This window comes from Leucoraja erinacea, unplaced genomic scaffold, assembly GCF_028641065.1.
Source record: "Leucoraja erinacea ecotype New England unplaced genomic scaffold, Leri_hhj_1 Leri_75S, whole genome shotgun sequence".
Lineage (NCBI taxonomy): Eukaryota > Metazoa > Chordata > Chondrichthyes > Rajiformes > Rajidae > Leucoraja > Leucoraja erinaceus.
Window position 1 is genome coordinate 275,781 of NW_026576685.1, and position 13,614 is coordinate 289,394.

General features: G+C 49.9%; 1 pseudogene; it reads right to left on the bottom strand.

Moving 5' to 3' along the window:
- Positions 1-5,193: 5,193 nt before the first annotated feature.
- LOC129694694 (zinc finger protein 721-like) overlaps positions 5,194-13,614 on the bottom strand; it is a 57,761-nt pseudogene continuing 49,340 nt past the window's right edge.

Below are 13,614 nucleotides of genomic sequence, written 5' to 3' on the forward strand. Positions count from 1 at the left end.
AATAAAGTTTTTTTTTAATGTAATGGCAGGAGTTTCTGGGAATAGTTCAGAAGACACAGAGAAAGAAAGATTCTAAGGAAAGGCAGGCGACCGTGTCTAATGAGGGCAGAGGACAGCATAAAACTAAGGCATATAATATTGCTGAGATTAGTGAGAGCGTTAATTATAAACAGCATCACAGTCAAGGCAGCAGAGACTGAGATACAGGGACAGGATGGGCAGGTTGGGATCATGAAGGATTTGATTTGGGTAAATGCAGTATTTTACCCAGAGGAGGGGAATCAAGAACCAGGTTTCAGATGTGAGCAGGAAAATGAAAGAGGAACTGGAAGGGCAACAAAAAGGGCAAGAACAAACTCCAGGAGGTAGGAGATTTTAGAAGGTTCAGAAGGATTTGGGACAAGCACAGGCAGGTGGGACTCGTATACATGTTGGTCGGTGTGGGCAATTTGGGCCAAAGGGTGTGTTTTCACGCTGCATAAATAAGACAATTTTCACAATTTTAGCTCGCCTTGCCTTGTCTTTCCCCTGCATCAGCCTCTCCTCCTCAGATGTAAACCTTTACAGGAGCTGCAACCAGAAAGACAACTCACTCACCCCACCTGAAGCCATCCCCCTCCTTAGCTGCATGATGCTCCACCCACCCCCCGACAAACCCCGCCTCAAGCTGCCCTCCTCCCCTGTCTGCAGCATCATTTCCCCCCCACCAGCCCCCGACATACCCCGTCTGAAGCAGTGCCCCTCCTCGGCTGCAGGACGCTCATCCCCGACAGCCTCCGCATGCTGTCATCCCCCTCCCACGGCTGCAGGACGCTCTCCCTCCTCCCGACTGCAGGGTGATCCCCCAGAAAGCCCCCACCTAAAGCCGTCCCCCCCTTCCCCCGGCTGCAGGTCGATCACACCCACCCCCCCCTTCAGCCCCCGACAGCCCCTGCCACAAGCCGTCCCCCTCCCCCAGCTGCAGGATGCTTGCACCCCCCTCCCCCCTTGACAGCCCCCGCTTCAAGTATAAAGAACAGAGAACAATAAATGATCTTAATATCATAATTGAAGAGAAGCATCATGATCAGGCTCTATATTCAAGACAAGCTGGAGAATAACAAAAAACAATGGCATGCTTTCATTTGCCACGACCAAGAAATGGAAGGATGCACCTTGATGATGAAAATCCAGAATTGCTGCAGGAATTGCAATACAATAGAACTGAACAACAGCAATTTGTTGAGGAGAATGATCCTCGGCTGAATGTTGAGCAGAGAGCAGTGTAGGACCAGGTATGCAACTGCTTAAAAAGGAAGCTTCCTTCAAAGTTTTTCATTGATTCACCAGGAGGAACGGTAAAAACATTGATCACTAATTTGATCGTCTCCAAAGTTCGAGGTCAAGGTGATGTGGCTATTGCTAAAGCATCCTCTGGGAGATCAGCTAAATTAATGCCTGGTGGAAGAACTACACATTCTTGATTCAAGATACCCATCCAATTGACCGAGGATACATTCTGCAACATTGCAAAGAACTCCAACACAGCACGTTTGATGAGGCAAGTGAAACTCATTGTTTGGGATGAATGCCCAATGATTAGGAGGGAGAGCTTTGAAGTGGTGGACAGAACTCTTCAAGATATATGCACCAACACTAAGCCTTTTGGCGGCATTCTTACCATTTGTCGTGATGATTTTTGACAACTCCTTCCTGTAGTGAAAAGGGGAAATAATGCTGATTTTGTAAATTCCTGAATCAAGAAATCCTACGTGTGGACACTTTTCACCAAGTTTGAATTGCAGACGAATATGCGATTGAAAGAGGGAGAAGGCGAGTATTCTAAATATTTGTTGAAAGTTGGAGAAGAGACGACATTTTAAGGAATGAAGATGATGAAATTGAAATGCCACAAGACATGGTTCTATCAGCAAAAACACTGGAGGAATGTATTGATTTAATCTATCCTGCATTTGACAAACCTGCAGAATTATTCTCCAACAATTGTATCTTGGTCCTGCACAACGATATGATGAGAAGGGTCAATTCTATATGTATCAGGCGCTTCCCTGGAATCATTAAGGAGTACTTTTCTTTCAATGCTGTCACTGACGGAACTAATGCTACTCACCATATAACAATTTACAGCACGGAAACAGGTCATCTCGACCCTTCTAGTCCGTGCCGAACACGTATTTCTCCCCTAGTCCCATATACCTGCGCTCAGACCATAACCCTCCATTCCTTTCCCGTCTATATAACTATCCAATTTATATTTGAATGATAAAAACGAACCTGCCTCCACCACCTTCACTGGAAGCTCATTCCACACAGCCACCACTCTCTGAGTAAAGAAGTTCCCCCTCATGTTACCCTTAAACATCTGTCCCTTAATTCTCAAGTCATGTCCCCTTGTTTGAATCTTCCCTACTCTCAGTGGGAAAAGCTTATCCACGTTAACTCTGTCTATCCCTCTCATCATTTTAAAAACCTCTATCAAGTCCCCTCTTAACCTTCTGCACTCCAAAGAATAAAGCCCTAACTTGTTCAACCTTTCTCTGTAACTTAGTTGCTGAAACCCAGGCAACATTCTAGTAAATCTCCTCTGTACTCTCTCTATTTTGTTGACATCCTTCCTATAATTAGGCGACCAAAATTGTACACCATACTCCAGAATTGGCCTCACCAATGCCTTGCACAATTTTAACATTACATCCCAACTTCTATACTCAATGCTCTGATTTATAAAGGCCAGCACACCAAAAGCTTTCTTTACCACCCTATCTACATGAGATTCCACTTTCAGGGAACTGTGCACAGTTATTCCCAGATCCCTCTGTTCACCTGCATTCTTCAATTCCCTACCATTTACCATGTACGTCCTATTTTGATTTGTCCTGCCAAGATGTAGCACCTCACACTTATCAGCATTAAACTCCATCTGCCATCTTTCAGTCCACTCTTCCAACTGGCATAAATCTCTCTGTAGACTTTGAAAATCTACTTCATTATCCACAACCCCACCTATCTTAGTATCATCTGCATACTTACTAATCCAATTTACCACACCATCATCCAGATCATTGATGTACATGACAAACAACAGTGGACCCAACACAGATCCCTGTGGCACCCCACTCGTCACTGGCCTCCAACCTGACAAACAACCATCCACCATTACTCTCTGGCATCTCCCATTCAGCCACTGTTGAATCCATCTTGCTACTCCACCATTAATACCCAACAATTGAACCTTCTTAACCAACCTTCCGTGAGGAACCTTGTCAAAGGCCTTACTAAAGTCCATATACACAACATCCACTGCTTTACCCTCATCAATTTCTCGAGTAACCTCCTCAAATAATTCAAGAAGATTAGTCATACATGACCTTCCAGGCACAAATCCATGTTGACTGTTCCTAATCAGACCCTGTTTATCTAGATGCTTATATATATTATCTCTAAGTATCTTTTCCATTAAATTGCCCACCACTGACGTTAAACTAACAGGTCTATAATTGCTAGGTTTACTCTTAGACCCCTTTTTACACAATGGAACAACATGCGCAGTACGCCAATCCTCCGGCACTATTCCTGTTTCTAATGACATTTGAAATATTTCTGTCATAGCCCCTGCTATTTCTACACTAACTTCCCTCATTGTCCTAGGGAATATCCTGTCTGGACCTAGAGACTTATCCACTTTTATATTTCTCAAAAGTGTCAGTGCTTCCTCTTCCCAACAGAATTCCTCGGTTCACTCGAGATCTCTAGATTACCACCACACACATTGGAGTTGCAAAAACGATCTCCAATCATGTTAATGAGAGACTTGGAACCTCCAAAGCTATGCAATAGAACGAGGATGATTGTGGAAGAACTACACAATCATCTGATTGTTGCAAGAATCAACATGGGAGCCGTCAAAGATTACATTGTTTTCATTCCTAGGATAACGCTCAATTTGACAGAAGGTGAAGACATTCCCCTTCAGCAGACCCAATTCCCCATTCAGTCAAGTTTTGCTATGACGATCCATAAAGCGCAAGGACAAACAATGGAGAAGGTGTTGATCTACCTCGAGAAACTGGTATTTCAGCATGGACATCTATATGTTTCTCTTAGCCGAGGAAAGATGAAGGAAAATGTCAAAGTTTTCCTGAAGGATGGAACATCGCCTAACAATGTTGTCATTAAAAGCGTGCTTGGTTGAATGATGACTTCTGATGTCAATTCTCTGATTTTCTTGGTTAAAATTTGACCACTCAATGTCTCTATATTAAAATTGTGTATTTTTTCATCAACAGCAAAGAGACATCAAGAGGCAGTGAGCAGCAGAACGCAACAGGAAAGAACTGAACTTAATAAATCTCATCTTTAACATTTAAATTGTTGGTATATTTTCAGAGTTATTCACATTTTAAGCTTTAATAAATCCCTTTCCTACTTGCCATGCCCGTCAGCTGTGCCTGCGCAGTAATGCCTGCGTGTTCTACATCACAATGGGAACCCAATGGGCGGGAATGGCTGCGCTGTCAGATGGACTGAGAGCGTGGGGGGGAGGGGAATGGCAAGTGGGGGAGGGGGGATCAGGAGTGTCAAAATGGGAACCCGTCAGCCGTGCCTGTGCAGTTGGGGCTATGGGTGAATGGTGGAATATTGCGTTCGGGGACCAGGCCTCCTGTGTGAGAATGGGAAACACATAGATCCCTCTTAATCTAGTTGTTTTATACCCTTCCCCAGATCTGTGTCTCGACACAATCCTGTCACGGAGGCTTGCGGATAATTCCTTCGTCTTCATGCTTGGTTTTTGCTCTGACATGCACTGTCAACTGTGGGACCTTATATACACAAGTGTGTGCCTTTCCAAATCATGTACAATTCATTTAATTTACCACTGGTGGCCTCCAATCAAGTTGTAGAAACATCTCAAGGATGATCAATGGAAACATGATGCACCTAATCTTAATTTTGAGTGTCGTAGCAAAGGGTATGAATACTTATGTAAATGTGATATTTCCGTTATTTCTGTTTAATAACTGGTATTTTGTTGGTTCACATGCTTGATCAATGGTGTTTTATCATTAATGTTTTATTATTACTGTTTAGTGTCATTCGTAACTGTCACTCTATGTTATGTTGTTACTTGTGGGCAGAGCACCAAGGCAAATTCCTTTTATGTGAATACTTGGCCAATAAACTTACTTACTTAATTACTTTGCAACAATTGAATTTAATCCATTTTACAATAAGGCTGTAACATAACAAAATGTGGAAAAAGTGAAGGGGTCTGAATACTTTCTGAATGCACTGTATATTAGGAACTTCTCCATCCATTTCCCACAACAGATGGCTGACCTGCTGAGTTCTACCGACACTTTGGAGGGTAATGGACAAGCAACGTGTCGGGTCCGTACCCTTCTTTTGACTAATGGAGTCAGGGGGAAAGCTGGAAAAAAGAGATGGGGTCGGGACAGACTCCAGGGCTTGAATAAGAGGGACAGAAAGATCAGTGTGGGAGTGGGAAGGGGAGAATGGTTGGCAACCGGGAGATCCAGCAGACCAAGGGCAAGTGTAGGATGAAATGCATGCCTAGTCTAAATACAAGGAACAGTTGCTGGTTTACAAACAGAGACAAAATCTTGTGGAGTAACGTGCACCTGTGGAGAGCATGGATAGGCAACATTGTAGGTCGGGACCCTTCTTCCGACTGCTTGATGTGGGGGGTGGGGAAAGTTGGAAAGGAGAGGTGAGAGTGGTTGCCTTAGATTCCCTTCCCTCTACAGTTGCGGCCTGACCCACTGAGTTCCTCCACCGTTTTAAAGGGAATGGACAGACAACGTTTTCAGTCGGGACACTTCTTCAGACTGATTGGAGAGGGTGGGGGAGGAAGCTGGAAAAGAGAGATAGGGGCTGGACAAAGCCTGGACAAGTGATAGGTGGACAGAAAGTGCTGGAGTAACTCAGCGGGACAGGCAGCATCTCCACAGAGAAGGAATGGGTGACATTTCAGGTTGAGACACTTCTTCAGAAATGATAGGTGAGGGAGACACAAGAAACTGCACATGCTGGAATCTTACAGAGAACACAATTTAGTTAGATGCACAGAATCTCTTGCCCAGAGTGGAGGAATCGAGGGCCAGAGAACATGTGTTTACAGTGTGCTGGAGTAACTCAGCAGATCTTTGGAGAACATGGATAGGTGACATTTTGGGTCGGGACCCTTATTCAGCCTGACACTTAGTTATCATATGAGGGGGTGATGAGCAGTTGAGTGGAGTAAGTGACAGAGGCGAGAGAAAATAAGGAGATAAAAGGATGTGAGATAAGGAGAGAGGAATGTGTAGCTTTAAGGGGTATTGGTCAGGTAGCATTTGGAGTATTGCATACAGTTCTGGTCACTCCATTACTGGACTGATGTAGAGGCTTTGGGGATGGTGCAGAGATGGTTAACCAGAATGGGTTAATAACAAAGAACTGCAGATCTTGGTTTACAAAAAAGTCACAAAATGCTGGCGTAACTCAACGGGACAGGCTCCAGGACTTGAATAAGAGGGACGTTACCCATTCCTTCCAGCATTTTGTGCCTATCCAAGCTGCGGTGTGCCAGCAGGCTGGAGGAGCGGACAAAGGCCTTGCCACAGAGAGGGCAGGTGAATTAGCGCTGGCCATTGTGGATTTCAGCAGATGGTCAATGCGGGTGAACCCCTTACCACAGGATGGGCATGGGATGGGACGCTCACCGCAGTGGATACGCCGGTGCTGCCACAGGCTGGACATGTGGGTGAAACCCTTGCCACACTCAGCGCACACAAAGGGTCTCTCTCCGGTATTTACCACTGGTGCTCCCGCAGCCCCCGTGCGCTCTTGAAATGCTTGCTGCAGTGGGAACGTGAGCCTGCCGGTGCTGCCGGAACCACGCGAGCTGCCAAACGCCTCACCGCAGTACGGGCAGTCGTAGGGCTGGCCACTGGTGTGCACGCGGTGTTGAGACAGGGCATAGAAGGCCATGGCAAAGCGTTCTCCGCACACCGAGCTGGGGAAGCGATGGTCGCCGGCGTGCACCCTCTGCAGGGACAGCAGCTTGGTGGAGCAGGTGAAGCCCTTGCCGCACACGGCGCAGGTTTAGGGGCGCTCGCCGGTGTGGGTGCGCTGGTGCTCCAGCAACTTTGCGGAGCGGATGAAGCCCTTGCCGCAATCGCTGCAGGTGTAGGGCCGCTCCCCAGTGTGCAGGTGCCTGTGCACCTTCACTTCCGGTGATGACTTGAAGCCTTTGCCACATTCGGAGCAGGTGAAGGGCCGCTCCCCGCTGTGTACTCGCCGGTGCCGGCGTAGCCCCGACAACCGGGTAAAGCTCTTGCCGCAGGTGGAGCAGTTATAGGGCTTCTCGCCCGTGTGCACCCGCCGGTGGGCCTTCAGGTGATTTGTCATCTTGAAGCTCTCGCCGCAGTCGGAGCAGCCGAAGGGCCTCTCGCCCGTATGCACCCGCCGGTGGGCCTTCAGGTCCTGTGCCGTCTTGAAGCTCTTGCCGCACTCCGAGCAGTCGAATGGGCGTTCTCCTGTGTGCACCCGCCGGTGGGTCTCCAGCTGGCTCGGGTGCTGCCAGGCCTTGCCACACACGTCGCACTCATAACGCTTCTCCTTGTTGTGCCCCGTCATGTGGTCCTCCATCGAAGCTCAGCCCCTCGAAGCTCAGCCCGCACACCGAGCAGATGGGGGGGGGGCTCACCGGCACCCTGGCCGCCCTCAATGGCCGCTCACGTCCCCGTCTCTCCGTCCACAGCAACGGCTCCTAAACCCTGCAGGAGGGGAACACAGAGGGTCAACAAGCTGGCAAACAGGACATTACTAAAGCATAAACATTATTTTTGCTTGAAGGGGAGGATGAGGGGGTAATGGGGGTGGGAGAAGGAGGGGAATGAGGGCGGGTGGGGAGGTTTGGGGGTGAAGGGATCGGGGGGATGTGGGGGGAAGTGGGGTAAGGGAGGGTCGAGGTGTGTGGGTGGTTGGGGAAAGATGGGGAGAGGGTGGGGAGTGGGGGGAGGCACCGCTCCACCTTAGGAACCGTTTCAGCATCCGCCCCGCGAGGGTCGATAGAGTCAATGATGGAAGCCCGTGGGGAGTGGAGTCCGGGTCAGCAGGCGAAGGGTCGGAAGATCCGGTCAGTGGATGGCCGGTGTGGCGGCGAGGGTCGGAGGTCCCGATGAGGCGGCGATAGTTGGAGGTATCGGTGAGGCAGTGGATAGGTGAAGGTCGGCGATGGCGGCGTCCTCGGAGCTCCGTGCCTGAGATCGGTCAAGGAGGCGGTGATTGTTGGTGCTGCTCCTCGTGGTCAAGATAGCATCACAGGACCAGGCCTTTTGGTTTTTGGGCAGAGGGCAAGAACTAGCGTTGTGACCCGGGGCCTGCAGATGGTCGAGTCGATGAGTGTCGGTGGCAGGAGCGGCCAGGAGGCGGCTAGTTTACGATCCCTAGTGGAGTCCAGGTGGGCCAGGATTCATTTGTTGAAGGCGTGGATCTGCTTTGAATGAAGTAGAGTTGGGGCCCGTTGCAGGTCTGGGTTAGTGAGGCCCAAAGTTTCGGGAGAGTCAAAGCGAGTTCCTGCTGGTGCCGGAGCATCGCAGCCAGAGTAGATCGTAGAGCACGGAAGGAGAATTGCTGTGGATGGCGGCAGATCGCCAGTCAGTATCTATAGTCCGGGTTGGGTCTGAATGGGGAAATAGGGAACTGGAGCTGGAAACCGTGAGGTACAGACAGAGGTGCAGGCAAGGCCCGAGAAAGCAAACGTGGCTGTGATAACTGCGCCGCGTTCCCAAACAACACGAGGCCCAGTCCCGCGATGCCATCTTTACCACGAGGAGCAGCATCAACAATCACCGTCTCCCTGACCAATCTCGGGCCCAGACCACCATCGCCGACCTTCACCTACCCACCTCGCTGCCTCACCGGTACCTCCAACTATCGCTGCCTCAACGGGACCTCCGACCCTCGCCCTCACCGGTACCCAGATGTGGCGCTGACGGGCGAGAAGCCGAAGCAAAGAAGTGGAAGCCAAATAATAACAATAATAATAATGTTTATTTATATAGCACTTTTCAACAAAACCAGTATTTGAACCAAAGTGCTTTAATAAATTAATTGAACAGATCAAATGTCAATAAATCCATACAAAACAAAAAAGAGAAAAAAATAACCGAATGGAAACAAAGCCAAAACGCCAACTAACCTAAAGGGTAGGACACTAAATGCAGACTAACCGAAAGGGCGGGGTGCCTAAAAGCCAACTAACCGAAAGGCTGCGTTGCCTAAAAGCAAACTCACCGAATGGCCGCTTTGCCGAAACGCCACCTACCCGAAAGGCCGTGTCGCCTACAAGTCAATGGACCGACTGCCGCTCAACAGAAAAGTCAAATAACGGACATGACGTTGCCGGGGGGAGGGACTTGTCAGCGATTGGTCCAGACCCCCGCGTCCATCACATCACTGTGCAGGGATGAACATTGTCCCACACCTCCGCTCCACCCGACCCGCAGGCCCGTGGAGTGGAGGGTGGCCGTGGTAGAGTGGGGGCTGTGGTAGAGTGTGGCCGTGGTAGAGTGGGGGCTGTCCCGAGGGATGCGCACCTACGGCCGCTTACAACTTGGCGCTTGGGATCAGATTGCCCAATCACCTGTGGCTTGTCGGAAAATGACCCCCACGCTCCTGTCTCCCCCTTCTCTCTCCCCCCTCTTCTCTCCCTTCTCTCTCTCTCCCCTTCTCTCTCTCTCCCCCTCCCCTCTCTCTCCCTCTCTCCTCATATCTCTCCCCCTCTCTCTCTCTCTCTCCTCTCTCTCTCCTCTCTCTCCCCCCTCCCCCTTCTCTTTCTCTCCCTCTCTCTCCCTCCTTCTCTCTCTCCCCTTTCTCTCTCTCCCCCCCCTCTCTCTCTTCTCTCTCTCTCTCCTCTCTCTCTCTCTCCCCCTCTCTCTCTTCCCCTCTCTCTCTCTCTCCCTCTCCTCTCCCCCCCTCCTCTCTCTCTCTCTCTCTCACCCCCCTCTCTTTCTCTCCCCTTTTCCCTCCCTCCCCTCTCTTTCCTTTCCCTCTCTCTCCTCCCTTCTCTCTCTTCCCCACTTATTCAGAGCGGCTATGGAAGTTGAGAAAACTGGCACTGACAGCAAAGAGAAGACACAAAATGCTGGAGTGACGCAGTGGGACAGGCAGCATCTTTGGTGAGAAGGAATGGGTGGCGTTTCGGGTCAAGACTCTTCAGACTCATTCTTCAGGTCTGAAGAATGGTCTCAACACGAAACGTCACCCATTCCTTCTCTCCATAGACGCTGCCTGTTCCGCTGAGTTATTCCAGCTTTTTGTGTCCATCTTCGGTTAAAACAGTTTACAGATTCTGGTGTTTGGCGCGTGGGAGCTTGTGTGCGTTTCGCAAGCAACCAGACAATAATAAATAAAACATGCTTCTTGCTGTCGGGGGGGGGGAGGAGATAAAATTGTTCGTTGTCATGAACACTTGTCATCGGCCCACAAGGAATGTGTGTCCTGCCCCCATGTTTTAAAAGCGATTTACTCTACCCCGAGCCGTCTGTCCCCATGGCCGGGGTGGGGGTAAATCAGCCGGTGTGGGTGTCAGGGTCTGGGGGTCGGATGGGGGGGGGGGGGGGGGGGGTTAGGTCCTAGATCTCCCCCACCCCACCCCCTAACACAGGGAACCTCAGTGGCTGTTCCACTGGACCTTCCCCCTTAAACCATGTGACCCCAGGTCTACCCCACCCACACAATAGTCTTCATACCCTCTTCCTCCCTGACCACCCACACCAGACATCGCCTTGGCCTCCGTCCACTCACCTGCCTTCCTCCAGCCCCAACCCCTATCCTTGCCGAGTGTTCACCATCCCCCCTGACCTCCCCTCTCTGATACCGAACGGTCTGTCCTCAACAGAGGCCTCACCTTTGTTCCCCTCCGTCCCCACCTCAATGAGTTCAGCGTCCGCCACTTCTTTTACTTCGCCTCCGCATCCAAGCATTTTTCCATGGGAAGGAGTCCTCACCCCCTAGTGATGACCCCTTCTCCCGTCTCCAACAACGGACCCCCTCCTCTTGGACCCCCCCTCATGGCCATCTACCGGCTTTAGACCTTTTTATTTTAAACTGCCGGCGGGACATCAACCGCCTCAACTTCTCCACTCCCCTGTCTCACTCTAACCTCTCCCCCTCTGAACATACAGCCCTCCACTCACTCTGCAACAACCCAGACTGGGTGATCAAACATGCCGACAAGGGAGGTGCCATGGTAGTCTGGCGCGCTGATCTTTACAAGTCTGAGGCCAGGCGCCAACTTTCAGACACCTCCTCCTACTTATCCTTGGACCATGATCCCACAGGCGAGCACCAGGCCACAATCTCTAGGACCATCACTGACTTCATCCACTCCGGCTCCCTGCCCTCCAAAGTCTCCAACCTCATCGATCCCCAGCCCCGCACGGTCCGATTTTACCTTCTCCCCAAAATCCACAAAACTGACTGTCCTGTCAGGCCCATTGTTTCTGCCGGTTCGAACCTACCGAACTTATTTCCACATACCTCGACTCCATCCTATTCCCCTCCTAATCAAATCCTTCCCTATCTATGTTCAAGATACTTCACACACTCTTCGTCTACTCCAGTACTTCCGTTTTCTAGGCCCCCATTCCCTCATCTTCACCACGGATGTCCAGTCACTCCACACCTCCATCCCCCATCAGGACTGCAGAACCAACCAATCCCCATCTACTGATACTCTCCTCCGCCTAGCGGAGCTGGTCCTTACCGTTAATAACCTTTCCTTTGACTCCTCCCATTTGCTCCAAATCCAAGGCATAGCTATGGGAACGTGCATGGGCCCCAGCTACGCCTGCCTCTTTGTAGGGTTCATTGAACAATCCTACATTGACGACTGCATTGAGTCTACGTCCTGCATCCATGCAGAACTCACTGACTTCATCCATTTCACCACAAATTTCCATCCAACACACAAATACACCTGGACCATTTCCGACATCTCCCTACCGTTTCGAGAACTCACTATCTTCATCGCAGGAAACAAACTACTGACCAACATCTACTACAAACCCACTGACCCCCATGGCTATCTGGACTACACTTCTTCCCATTCTGCTTCCTGGAAGGACTCTATTCCCTACTCGCACTTCCTCCGTCTATGCTGCATCTGCACCCAGGATGAAGTGTTCCAAACCAGGGCATCGGAGATATCCTCATTCTTTAGGGAACGGGGGTTCCCCTCTTTGACTATAGATGAGGCTCTCACCAGGGTCTCCTCTATATCCCATAGCTCCGCTCTCACTCCCCATCCCCCATTCGTAACAAGGACAGAGTTCCTCTTGTCCTCACCTTCCACCCTACCAGCCGTCACATACAACAGATAACCCTCCAACATTTTCGCCACCACTGGCCACATCTTCACTTGTCGCTTTACCTCCCCCCTCAACTCCATCCAAGGATCTAAGCAATCTTTCCAGGTGAGGCAGAGGTTCACCTGCACCACCTCTAACCTCATCTATCGCATCCGCTGCTCTAGGTGTCAACTGCTCTACATCGGTAAGTCCAAGCGCAGACTTAGCGATCGCTTCGCCCAACACCTCCGCTCGGTTCGCAATAACCAACTTGATCTCCCGGTGGCTCAGCACTTCAACTCCCCCTCCCATTCCCAATCTGCTCTTTCTGTCCTGGGCCTCCTCCATGGCCAGAGTGAGTCCCACCACAAATTGAAGGAGCAGCACCTCATATTTCGCTTGGGCAGTTTACACACCAGCGGGATGAACATTGACTTCTCCAATCTCAGGTAGTCTTTGCTTTCTCCCTCCCCCTCCTCTTCCCAGCTCCCCCACAGCCCACTATCTCCACCTTTTCCTTTCTTCTTCCCACCACCCCACCCACATCAGTATGAAGAAAGGTCTCGACCCGAAATGTCACCTATTCCTTCGCTCCATAGATGCTGCCTCAAACGCTAAGTTTTTCCAGTATTTTTGTCCACCTTCGATTTTTCCAGCATCTGCAGTTCCTTCTTAACCAATATGATCATTCAGAATCAGTACCTCATTCCTGCTTTCTCCCCATACCCCTTGATTCCGTGAGCCCTAAGAGCTAAATCTAAGTCTCTCTTGAAAACATCCAGTGAATTGGCCTCCACTGCCTCTGTGACAGAGAATTCCACAGATTCACAACTCTCTGGCTGAAAATGTTTTTCCTCATCTCAGTCCTAAGTGCCCGACCCCTTATTCTTAAACTGTGACCCCTGGTTCTGGATTCCCCCAACATTGGGAATATCGACATCAACACCGAAACCTGAAACGTTGCCCATATTTTTTCCCAAGCACCTTGTGCCTATCTTTGGTAGAAACAAGGAACTGCAGATGCTGGTTCATAAACAAAAAGGCACAGTGCTGGAGTAACAGTAGGACAGGCAGCATCTCTGGTCAAAGTGTGAGGTGTTACTCCAGCAGTCTATTATCTGAATGTAGTCAGTTTAGGAAAATAGGAAGTACTACGGGACCTGGGTGTCCTTGTACATCAGTCACTGAAAATAAACATGCAGGTACAGCGGGCAGTGAAGAAAGCTAATGGCATGTTGGCCTTCATAACAAGAGGAGT